Consider the following 14,257-nt stretch of genomic DNA (forward strand, 5'->3'; position numbering starts at 1 on the left):
TACAAGCTTTCGGGAGATTGCTTTTGAAGTCTTGCATTGAGAGGATACAAGCACACAACCTTCGGGAGATGGTTGTATAGGCTTTCGGGAGATAGCCTTTAAGCCTTGAATCGGGAGGATTCAAGCACTCTTCAAGGTGATCGAAGGGAGTTCGAGATCTTGGAGTTTTATCAAGATTCGGTTAGTAGGTGGAATACATCAAGCTTGCGGCATACAATAAGAGGGAGTCTATTTATGCATAAGTCAATTACTTTGTATTTTTGATACCGATCTAATGAATTTTATCTCTGGGCGTGGCCCCGTGGACTAGTAATAATCTGAAAGGATTGTTGAAACCACGTACAAAAATCTTGTGTGTTTTTACTTTTATGCACTGTTTGTTTTTCTGGGTTTCTCTAGAGTTACGGAGTTGCATTCTGTAACTACAGAAAACTGTTTTCAGTACCAGTTTTATTATTCCGCATTTAATTAACCATTTAGTTAAATAATTAAACTGGAAATATTAAAATACGGAATTTCATAACTTTTTTAAGGTTTGCCATTAATTGTTAAAAGTAAATTTGTAGTATAATCAATGGGTATTTTATGTTGTACTCTCATACCTTCTACAAATGACTTTTTAAATCTAACGTATAAGTATTTTTTCATTATAATATGAATTGTTTATCATAATTATTCTCATTAATTATTTTTTCCATTAAATTGTATGATATTAGAGTTTTCTTTATTGTTAACATGTAGGTCAATTTTGAGAAAGACCAACTGCTACAAAAAGTTTGTCGATAATTTTTTTTTGAAATATAATGTTTGAGAGTTGTTATATTTATTGAGGATTTCTTTTATTAGTTTATAATATTATTGCTAGGGGACTTATTCATTTTTATCTTACTTTATTTTGTAGATGTTTTTGGATTATTTTTCATATGTTAATGAGTTGGCGTGTAGTATATATGAAGTGATATAAGCTAAAGCTTTAGCTCTTTGAGTGTGATGTTTCAGGATGTTATAGTTTTATTATTTAAATTTCTTAGGGCAGTTTTGTCACATGTTGCTCACTAACTTTAGCAGTTCATGGTTTGATAAAGCATACCCTTTGCTTAGACGATAAGCTATCCAGGTTCAAGAAAGTTCTTGCGCTATTTGTGGATGTCTGAATCGTAAATTCATGAGTGATTCTAATCATTATGTTAAAAAAAAAACATATCATTAAATAAAATAAAAATTATGTAAATTATTCTAATTTTAAAAATAACTTCACAATTTTTTTTTAGAGAAATTATCAATCCTACCTTCTTATAAAAAGATTTTTCATTTATTCAAACATTACTTCTAAGAATAATATTACTAAAGATATAATAAAAAGATTGAGAAACCAATGTTTTCATTATAGATAATTTTGAGGTATTATATAAATATAAAATAAAATATTTATTTATTTCTTTCTTTTTATCTCTTAAATTTGATTGTTTCTGAACAAATATCTTTATAAATTTGAGTTCTCTTAGATTTTGTTTTTTCTTGCTGTAATATACAAATTTAAAATGGGAATGGGAATGGGAGTAGGAGTAAGAATAGGAATGGAATGGAATAAAATTTAAAATGCATAAAAAAAATTGATAAAAAAATCATTAATTTTTTTTTCTTGTTACATTGGAATGGTCATTCCTTTATTTTTAAAATGGAATAGCCATTCCACCAAAATGGTGGAAAGAGCATTCCATTGGAATGCTATTCCAATACTTGAAAATGCAACCAAACAAAGGAATGGAATAAAAATTGTTTCATTTCCATTCCATTCCATTTCATTACCTCCAACCAAACGCCACCTAAGTTCTAACTTTACAAAATTATGGTGACACCCACCCAAGTCCAACGAACCACTTCACTAATTATATTTTATGGGTTAGGTACACAATTAGGAGGCACATTTTATAACCAAATTTTCATAAAATCTAATAGAGAAAACACAAATGGGTGTCTAGTAAGGAAGAGTGAAGTAAACAATAAATTTCAAACTAAAAATAGGACCATTAATTGTGAAATCATATTTAATTAATGTGAAATTTATGGCAAAAGTCTTCAAAAAGTTCAATTTGATACACATAAGTTTTCAACCTTGAAAAATAGCGATAATAATTCTCAAGGTCATGCTTTTTATTTGCTCGTTAGTCTTAATTTTAATAGAACCGTTTACTTTTTAAAAAATTATCACGTGTCAAAATATTATTGGTCCAAATTATTATTTAAATAAATAAATAATTTGAATTTCTTTTTTCTTTGTCTTCTTCTTCTTCTCACCGTTAAAAACCCATAACCCCTAACCCTAAACCAGCAGCACCACCACGCCGGAATAGCCACGACCCGAACTTGGTTGCAATCACAAGTTTATTCAGGCGTGGTGGTACAAATATATATTCAATCCTTTCTGGCGAATTCATATAAAATTATTATATCTTCATGTAGATTATATTTAATCCAACACACACTTATCATAATTTTCCAATCAGTTGTTTATAAAATTCAACTAATAACTGCTAAGTGTATGAAAGATCATTGGTATACAATTAATTAAACATGAAATAGCTAGGGTCCATCTAACACGTGTGTGAACAATTGTACACTATTTATTAGAGTTGTCGTATTCAAGAAAATTCTAGGAACGGAAAAAAGGAAAATTCAAGGTGAAAAAAATGTGTCCATACATAATATTATGGCCGTCCATACCAATATACCTATATATATATATTATATTTAAATCATTACTTTTTTTCTATCTTTTCAAGCATGGCAACTCAAATAATATGATAATATTACTTAAACTTACTACTCTTGTAATTTACTTGATCGTATAATAAGTCAAATAAGCTTAATACTACCAACTTGAATAATCATTGGGTCAAAAAAATGAGGAAGAATATGGACACCTGGCCCCCAATGAAATTAAAATCCAAGAACTTAATTAAAAATTGTGAGATGCTAAGAGAGACACTTAGGTACGTACTAAATACTACAAGAAATGATATTAGATTCTTTAAAAGATCAATCACTTAAAAGTATCAAATAGTAATACTCTTCAAAATGAGGAGAATTGAAATTTTGGTAAACCACCTAAAAAATTACACCAATTATAACTTACAAGGCCAAAGAAGAGAATCATGCACTAATTTTGCAACATGGTCCTTGTCATCATAATTGTCATTATCATAGCATCATACACATTATCATGTCAATAAAGAAGATATGTGGCATAGAATTAAAGTTTGAAAAATTTTAATGGTGAAGAAATTCTAATAAAATATACAAATTAATCCAACATTTGTCGTGCTATGATTGATTAAATAATTATTATTGAAAAAAAAAAAATACTTTAGTGGTTTGGATCCTCAAAATGACCAAGACAATGCAATTGAGTGCGTCACTATAATATGTGGGAATTAGAAACCTGAAATCCTTGTTGATGTTAGAGATTTATAACAATGGAAGAAAATCAAGATTTATTACAACTCTATTGTAAAATAATACAAGGACTAAAATAAGAGATTGATTAAATATATGTTACAATACATATATATACACTATATATTCTATATATATGAAAGGTAGAAGAGAAGATTACAACACATGTAATATAATATATGTATATATACAACAAGAGAATAATATATATATAAACACTCACTCACAACCTTGAGTGTAGATTAGTGGGGATCACCATGACTTGAACAAGGTATTACACCTTTGTCCAAAAGCTTATTTCCCCCTATCTCTAAGCACTAAACTTTAACCTGTGAAATAGGCTTTTGGGAATTATCAAGCCTTAGAGTTTTCTAGCAAAGTGCTTTCTTGATAGAAAACTTGACATCTCTTACAAATGAGCACCAAAGACCTCCTTTTATAATGTATAGGTGATCACTTAGAATTCAAAATACACAACACTCATTTCTCTCATATAAATGAGTATTAATATAGTTTGTAACAACTATATTTCATACCATTTGAATCCTATCATCAAATTGTGTAACAACCCTTTTATTACACTAATAATGTGTGATCAACACATGAGTTACAAGTGACAATAAATTGTAACTCCTCTCCAAGTTACAACATGTAGGTTACAAAAGTGTAGGTTATAAAATCATAGGTTACACATTTATTTACCATACACTTAATATATATTATTCACATATATTTATCACATTTTAATCTACTTTATTATTATATTATAAAATAATATAACAATCCCCCACTAGATTAAAATGTGTGACACACTTGTAACACACTTGTAACATTTATTTAATCAATCAAAATATTATATCAAAATATAACATTCCCCCACTTTGATTGAATAAATATACACTTTTAAAGAAGTCTTGCTTAGGTGCATTAGGTAAAATGTCTTTCGACTTGAATTTTACCTTAGTGTAGTTACCACAAAGTTTGATGAAATTTTGGTTGCCGTAGCATTGAACCACTATCCCTTTAATACAAACCGGTGATAACACACACACCCTCGCTAATGCTCACTTGAGACCGCATGTCTCGCTCTTGCACCGTTAATGGCCATGTGCAAAATTCCAATTCATGGACTCTCTAGAGAATACTCCCAATTCTCATAAGAGGCGGCACCACCTCTAGTCCATATAGGTGGAGTTTTAGTGTCTCACCACTCTTCAGACACTTCTTAAGCTTAAGTGAGTTTTCTTAAGCTTAAGCTCCATTAAAAAACCTTTCGATTTTAACCCTCAATTTTACAACATGTACTCATCCATAGATGGGACAATTGAGTACTACATTCACTCTATTGACTTGTTATTACCTATTGAACTTAAGACTAGATTTTTACTAGTGTTAAGATAGGTTACCATCAATGAGCAAAACACTAAGGGAGTTTAGGTCCCATCCCTCGAAAATTCATGCTTTAATCTTGTACGGAGATTAAGCGATTTGTTATAACCTCTCACTATTGATTCCATGTGAATCATGCATGCCAAAAAATATAGTGTTCACTTTGTGACCACTTTTCTCCTTAAGTACTTAAGCTTTGAAAATTCAATCATAAAAGATTAATTTTCACTCAACTCAAATTCTCAATAATTTTGATACCAAGCATATCAAAAATACACTAATTTAGACACCAAATATGTCTAAATTCTCATATTTTAATTTTAGACACCAAGTATGTCTAAACTTTCTCATATTGGAGTATGCACCCCCACATTTTCACATTTCATTATCAAGACAATATCTTGATTTTAAAATATAGAAGGCATACTTTGTCTCTATAATTTTTTTTTTTTTTTTAAATTTTTTTTTTTTCCTTCTTGAAATTATTTTTACCAAAACTTTGACACTAAATATGTCAATATTTTCACTTATGCACATAGCCAAACTTGATTTAGAATTTGAATTCAAAATCAAATAAATTAATCAATAATGTCTCAACACATTTTGATTAAATTTGTGGCTCACCCCCACATTTTTACCATAAAGTGTATATAAAATATCACTATCAAATAAATTAATCAATAATGTCTCAACACATTTTGATTAAATTTGTGGCTCACCCCCACATTTTTACCATAAAGTGTATATAAAATATCACTTTTGTGTATTTTTCTCTTCAAATGACTCTTTAAGGCCACTTTAAAAATACCATTTGACATTTTTAGTTTTCTCAACAAAACTAAAATATCAAACTCACATTACTACTCATAAAATAATGTGATTATTTTTACTCATAATTTTAAGGTTATCTCCTTATTGAGATTAGCCCAAAATTATACCAAAGTTAACAAAATTCTCATCAATTTTGTTCACCACTTTGATTATTTAAGATTCAAAATTGCTTCTCCAATTTTGTTATCTTTTCACAATTTTTTTTTTTTTTTTTGAATCAACATTGACTCACTTTATTTTTGAGTCTAAAATTGTTTTTCCAATTTATGACTCATTTCACAAGTTTGGATCCCCTTTTAATCTATTGTTCTTGCTAAGACAAGACAATTCTCATAAGTGTAACTCTCTTAGTCCACTTTTCCTTATCTCATAATATGAGATGATTATCTCTTATAATCCAATAAAAGATGTAACTTCTCAAAATCCATCTTTTATTATCTCATAAAGTGAAATGTTCACCACCAAATTGAATAAGAATTCAAATCTATTCTTTATTCACAAAATAGATAATAATAATTTTCACATCAATAGTAATAAACACTATTATATTACTATCAACATTATTATCATACTATATAACTCATACATTAATATAATATGTATGTTACTAATCAACATCTTATATGTAACATACACATAATGTCAATATTAAATTCACAAATATATATGTTACATATCTCATATAAATATAACATATATACTATAATATACATATCATATACACATAATATATCTATATATATATCTTTATTACACAGCTATATATGTTACATACCTCACACATATATAACATATATATACACATTAATATACATGATATATATTATATACACATATATAACATATATTATATATGCATGTCTCACATAAATACATAGAAGTAATTATTTCTACATATTTAATCTCACTAATATATATTATATCACATGCTCTACATATATATAATATATATTACTCATACATACATATTATATATTATATATCTCACATATATACATATAATAGCATGATATAAAAATTAAATATCATATTATATACTACTATATATATTAATATGATACAAACACATAATCACATATATATAACTCATATATATATATTATATATTACTATCATATAAAATAGTAAATCACATAATATTCACCATCATGCTCACCCATGAATGGCTTTCACATAAAATCTCTTATCCTTGTATTCTCACAATCTTGATTTATCACCTCTTCCATTGAAAAGGGATAAGCTTTTGATTGTTAGAGATTTATAACAATGGAAGAAAATCAAGATTTATTACAACTCTATTGTAAAATAATACAAGGACTAAAATAAGAGATTGATTAAATATATGTTACAATACATATATATACACTATATATTCTATATATATGAAAGGTAGAAGAGAAGATTACAACACATGTAATATAATATATGTATATATACAACAAGAGAATAATATATATATAAACACTCACTCACTGGCCTCGAGTGTAGATTAGTGGGGATCACCATGACTTGAAACAGGTATAACACCTTTGTCTAAAAGCTTATTTCTCCTATCTCTAAGCACTAGGCTTTTAACTCTCTAGGAAATAGCTTTGGGAATTATCAGCGCCTTGCAGTTTTCTAAAGAAAGTCTTTCTTGATAGAAAACTTGACATCTCTTACAAATGAGCACCAAAGACCTCCTTTTATAATGTATAGGTGATCACTTAGAATTCAAAATACACAACACTCATTTCTCTCATATAAATGAGTATTAATATAGTTTGTAACAACTATATTTCATACCATTTGAATCCTATCATCAAATTGTGTAACAACCCTTTTATTACACTAATAATGTGTGATCAACACATGAGTTACAAGTGACAATAAATTGTAACTCCTCTCCAAGTTACAACATGTAGGTTACAAAAGTGTAGGTTATAAAATCATAGGTTACACATTTATTTACCATACACTTAATATATATTATTCACATATATTTATCACATTTTAATCTACTTTATTATTATATTATAAAATAATATAACAATCACCTACATAGAATATATATATATATACAAACTATATTAATACTCATTTATATGAGAGAAATGAGTGTTGTGTATTTTGAATTCTAAGTGATCACCTATACATTATAAAAGGAGGTCTTTGGTGCTCATTTGGAAGAGATGTCAAGTTTTCTATCAAGAAAGCACTTTGCTAGAAAACTCTAAGGCTTGATAATTCCCAAAGTTTATTTCCTGTAGAGTTCCAGGTGCTTAGAGATAGGGGGAAATAAGCTTTTGGACAAAGGTGTAATACCTTGTTCAAGTCATGGTGATCCCCACTAATCTACACTCAAGGTTGTGAGTGAGTGTTTATATATATATTATTCTCTTGTTGTATATATACATATATTATATTACATGTGTTGTAATCTTCTCTTCTACCTTTCATATATATAGAATATATAGTGTATATATATGTATTGTAACATATATTTAATCAATCTCTTATTTTAGTCCTTGTATTATTTTACAATAGAGTTGTAATAAATCTTGATTTTCTTCCATTGTTATAAATCTCTAACAGTTGAAATCTTAATATGTTTTTTCGGTGGAAGTGGAAGATATGCAATTTTGGAAAGCTTTATATTATAAATTTGCACTATTATTTTGAAAAGACAAATGCTCTTTAATGGGGCACCAATTCAAGTAAAGCATAATGCATCTAACATATACATTAAATGTTGCACTATATATGGCAGAAAAAATAAAACAGGCTATTATGACAACAAAGTACTGTAATGTATTCCTCATAAAATAGTTTAAAATAGTTTTTTTTTTTTTTTTTTTAAAAAAAAATTTATTTTATGTGAAAATTACACAAATTTTTATACATTGACTTGTGTATATGTTTTTTTTTTCCTCAAAAAGTTATTTTATAGAAAAAATTCAAAAAAATTAAAAATAATGACAAAAAATAGTATGATGCAACTGGTTACTGTTATTAAAGTAACTGGTTACTCTAAATTGTTTTTATCATATTTTTTAATTTTTTTAAAAATAATTTCTTAAACAAATTCATATTTTTGAAAATTTTACCAGAAAAAAAAAACTATAAATATGGAAATATATCTTTTTTAGAAAATTACAAATTTTGTAAGTTCTTACTGTGTAAAAATACGGTTTTTTTTTCTTCAAAAAGATTATTCTATGAGAAAAATTAAAAAAAAAACAGGTAACTAATTATTTTTCTCATATTCTTTTAATTTTTTTAAATTTCGAATGAAATAACCTTTTTTTTTTGGAAAAATACAATATTTTTGCAAACTAAAAATGAAAATTAATTAGTGTGTTTTTTCGTTTCGTAAGCAATTAATGAATTTGTGTTTGTATTCGTAGTGAGATTCTAAACCTATGCCCCTTGGCTTCACCTCTTTCTTCTTATTACTTTTTGTTCTCGACTGTGCTAAAGTGTGGGGAAATTTTGATTTTCTTTTCTTCTTCTTATTTTGTTTTGAACTGTTGATTGGGGTTTCTGGGGTGTAATTTGGGGATGAGGTTATGCTTATAAGTAAAAGTTTATTCAGATCAATCTAATTATGTCTTGTTTTTTCTAAAGTGTTTGTGGTTTCTTTGTTCTTCGTTTTGGGGTATGAATTGTTTTGTTTGATTGAGAGTGTTGGATTGTTAGTTGGGTACATACAATTTATGTAGTTGTTAATATTTGAATGTTGTTGCTATGCTAGTATCCTAGTTTAGTGCTTATGATTAAGTTAAGTGTGATTGTTAATTAAGTTTAGCTTATATACATTATTGTCATAATAATATTACATTCATAACAGAGTCTTTGAGTTTCTAGCATAGATATGTATGTCATGATCTGAAATGAATACATATAAAATAGTCCCAATAAGTAAAAGAATTTATCTGAGATATTGGGGTTGATTCTTCATTTTTCATTGAACAGCCCTATATAATCAAAACCCAATTAGGCAAATAAAATTGAAAACAATTCCCACTAGACCTCACTTTTGAATCCATGGAATTGGAAGGCCATCAAACTCACAGGCCCAAGCGTTTATGTTCTTATTAGTTTAAGTAAATAATTCTGCACATTTGCTGAAAATTTCTTTGAAGTAATTGTTTTGTTTCAAATCAATCAATGGCTAGTTTTCTTCTTCTCTAGTGATAAGAACAATTTGAGAAAATTATTATTATTTGGGATATTTGCAGTGTAAATATCATATATTTTCAATTATATGTTAAGTGTTAATTGGATTTATTAACATTACATTTTTGGTTCTAATCATATGATGACACGTGTTAATATTAATGAATCTGTAAGCATTTAGCAAAATGGTAGTAACATAAGTAACAAATATGTAACCTTTGGTATTTAATTCATCGAAAAAAATGGTATAAATATAAAAATTGAAAACATGTGATATTTATACCACAAGTATTCCTTATTATTATTTTGATGAAGAAAAGAATATTTCATCAATCAAAAAGGCTTATATTACAACTAACAAGGGAAAAGACCCTCTAACTCAACTCAACATTTACAAAACTTTTAGAAGCTTGACAACATGTTTATCATCATGATTTAACTTCCTCTCATTTACAAGATTCACTCTAACTTTTAAATTTTCTTTAACAAAGTCATCTATACAAGAAGGATTTAAACATTTCTTTTCAAATATGCACAAATTACGGTTCATTCATATACTAAGATAACTCCCAAGCCAACTTCCTATTCTTTGCATAATCCTCCAAGAGTATGAACATGTAAAAAACAAGTGTGCATAATCTTTTATGTTCATCTCAATAATGGCCATAAAGCAGACTCAACATGCACATGTTTCTTAATCAAATTATCTCAGAGTAAGAAGATTAGAGGGTTGAATCGTAGTAACTGTATGCTTCAATGACTGTTTAGGTATTTCTTCTTTTCTTTTGCTGAATAATGAGAGATTGAATATTTACAAGAGAAAAGCATGTTTTAGAAGCAAGATGAAGATGGTGAACATCTTTGTTTGCATTTTCTGTGTAATCCCTTCTTACAAAGACTCTCAATGATTTCTTTGTGGAAGGGTGATGATGATTACTACCTTTCTTGTTTCATTAAAGAAGTGAATTTAAGATGAGGTCTTCCCATTCCCATTCGATGTCTTTCTTTAATGGTATCATATTCACATGTTTGACAAGTATTCTTATATGTTAGCTATTTTGCTCAACTCAGCACCCAAAAAAAAAAAAAGATAATACACCACGTAGCGGAATTCTTTTCAAAAATACTGTGTGAGAAAATTTTATACTGTGTACTGTGTTAAGATTTTACCGTTATTCTACTGTTGTTTTTTAGTTATTCATTGTTCTGTTTTGTTTTCTACTGTCTTTTTATAAAAATACAGTATTTTTAAGAAGATTTTCGTGTGACGGTATTTTTGTAAATGTTAACCAAAATTCTAATATTTTTGTAAGTTTCCCCCCAAAAAAATTCAAGTTTCTTTAGGATATGGGTTTGATTGAGATTTTCGATGATCCAATAGCTAACTTTAGGAGCTAATTGTTGGAGGGCGATTAAATGTCTCATAGTTGGTGTTGTGGACATTGTCCCACATAGAATAAATGGTAGAGAATTGAGCCATTTATAAGAACATGGGCTACTCCACTCATTGCCAATTAGTTTTGAGATGGAACCCATGATTCTCAACATGGTATCAGAGCCATATCCCTTGCGGGCAAGTGATCATATCCGATCCGCACCTATACAGATAGTGACCATGTCCACTCTTATACGGTTCAAGATAGTGAGCCATTTATAAGAACATGGGCTACTCCACTCATTGCCAATTAGTTTTGAGATGGAACCCATGATTCTCAACAGTTGGGCCACTAATTTGGAATGGTGCTGAAGATGGAGAATTTGGATAATACAAAAGTTAAGGTGAATTCCTTAGCTTCTGCTACTATTTCACTTATGAAGATTCTAGTTTCAGTTGAGATTCACTATGAATTTAAAAATGTTATACCAGAATGGACTTTCATTTGGGATTATTATTTGCTTTTATGTCATTCTTGTCAATATATTTTGATGAATGCTATGTATCTGTTGATTTTGTTTTGTGCAGAATCATAGACCAATATATGATCTATAGTCCTAAAGCAAAATGGAGAAACATGACTGATAATTTCATGTTTGATTTTGTTTATTATCATTTGATTGTTACTTTTTTTTGTCCAAGGACTTTCCAATTCTCTATTTGAGAAACTTGCATGAAGAAACAGTACAAGAATCCCATCAAAATGCATGTCAACCCCAACCTCAATCTTTATGGCTTGCATAATCATCATCACATTATCTAGATTTCACCAAAATAAAAGCCGAAAATGATATGAATTTAAGCTCAGAAAGGTCAAGTTGAGATTTTTTTTAAAAAAGTATCTATATTCATTCAGTTAGAATCTGCTGAATTCAACACTTCAAGATGAGAAATTGGAAGGAGTTTGAACTCTCACTAATGTGTGGCCATTTACGGTTGTATTATTCTTGTGTTCACATCTCAATTTGACAATTCTTCGATACTGAAATATCAGATGAAATAAAGAAAATTCTGAGCAAAAATCAGTAAATAGTGTAAAAAGTTGCACTTAAGTCATGAAGGGGGTGTTTGTTATAAAAGTGATTTTGTTGGGCTAAAAGTTAATTCCTTCATCACTTTATAGGTGATCTTCGCTAAATATTCAAGTGCAGCTTTGTCAGTACAAACCAAATTTCTTATGTAAAGATCTAGTAATTTGGGAGAGAAATTAAGATGGGAGCTATGTGAATTGTCAAACTAGATTGATATTAGCCTCTAAAATTATGTGACACCAAACCAACAACATTCCCACTTACAAAATTGCATCAAACATAAAGGGTAATTCAATTTTCCACCCATCCCATAACAAACAACCCCTTATTCTCAACACGCTTAGGGCTTTAGACTTTACAGAAGAAATGTCAAGTCAACTACTAAAAGAAAAAGAAAACTCCAAAACTCACGAACATGCTTGCTCACTACTAGTGGGGGACCTATTTATTGTCTTTTCTTTAGTAACGTGTGAACTCAGTTACTTGTTGCAGCTTGCAATGAGTATCACTAACACCCTTATGTTCAAATCCCATTGATAGATATATAAATATATATAAATATTGTAGATATACCCTTTTCCTTATTCTTGTATATAATTCTGTTCCAACTTCCAAAGTCCCATTATCAATTGCTAGTTATAGTACAAAAGCATTATCAAAAAAGTACACAAAATGGAGAGAATATTTACATTGGTGGTGTTGGTTTATCTGGTAATCATACCAATTTCAATTACATCATCAATGAGAATTGATCCTAAAACAACAACAGCAGCTCCATCTTCTCCAATACTAGTTTCTTCATCTTCATCTAAGGCATTCTCAATAGGTAAAAAAGGTAGAAATATTATTAAGAAACTCAAGTGTACAGACTTTTTGAAAGAGGAAATGGTCACCAAAGTTCTTGACCATTTAAAAGCTTCTGATGAGGTAAAGAAGAAATTGAAGATAAGTGCCAAATTTGGAGTTTGTGTAGCCAATAACTTCTGTGATTGTTTGGTTGTACCATATAAACCTGTAGTTTATGCTTGTTTGGCTGAACTTGGATTTAAGTGCATGAAAAATGCTCTTTCAAACTCAGCTCCATAATCAAACATTACTACTACTAATACCACTTTCAACTATCAAACTCGGGTATGTCTATAAATAAATATTCCTTTATTTTTGTTTAATAATCTATTGAATTGATCCCATGTTGTGATCTTGCCCCTGATATGTAATTAATCTTAACCATTAGTCCCCACTTAAAAAATTGATACTTTATGGTTAAAATATTGTAGTGTGTAAATTAAGATTGTATGTATCATTACTCTAAAACATGGCAAATTGTCAATTTGTTTATAAATTGTTATTGAATATGGTAATGACTAATGGGAGACTTTGGAAATCATTTTAAACCACATAATTACTGCTTATCATTATATGATGTGAAGGATTGAAGAAAATAATAAGCTTGATTTTTTTTTTCTTTTTTATTTCGTTGGTTTTATATTATTCTAATTTCGATTTTCATTATTCTTGTGATAGATGATGGCCTAATGGGAGATGTCTGCTACAGCAAATGCATGAAGAGAATTTAGCTTTTTTCTTTTTCCTTTCTAATACTGCTCATGAATTACTTTTGTGTAATGGGAAAAAATATAATTTTATCTGAAAAAAAAAGTATATAGAAAGTAGAAATCATAAAAAAATTGTAACTTTATGTGGGACAATTGCCAAATTCATGTTGGTTTTTGGTATCACTTTCCCTAAAAATATTTAGAATAGTGGACTTTTTCTTTGTTACATGTGCATGACTATTGATTCATCTATCTATCTATCTATGTTACCACTTAGCATTAAAGCATGAACATTGATCTTTATCTTCTCAATAAAATTAAACTTTGACATTACATTTTTCTTCAAATAATTGTTGCAATTTTCAAAATTATCTTTTAAAAATGATATATAGTTTTCTTTT

At 28.5% G+C, this 14,257-nt stretch overlaps 1 long non-coding RNA gene across 1 annotated transcript; it reads left to right on the forward strand.

The window, feature by feature from the left end:
• Nucleotides 1-9,069: 9,069 nt before the first annotated feature.
• On the forward strand, nt 9,070-14,084 carry LOC115705368 (uncharacterized). The gene is made up of 2 exons (XR_004009445.2): nt 9,070-13,431; nt 13,825-14,084. It is a non-coding gene; the product is annotated as an uncharacterized LOC115705368 (long non-coding RNA).
• Nucleotides 14,085-14,257: the final 173 nt, after the last annotated feature.

This window comes from Cannabis sativa, chromosome 1 (genome assembly GCF_029168945.1).
Source record: "Cannabis sativa cultivar Pink pepper isolate KNU-18-1 chromosome 1, ASM2916894v1, whole genome shotgun sequence".
NCBI lineage: Eukaryota > Viridiplantae > Streptophyta > Magnoliopsida > Rosales > Cannabaceae > Cannabis > Cannabis sativa.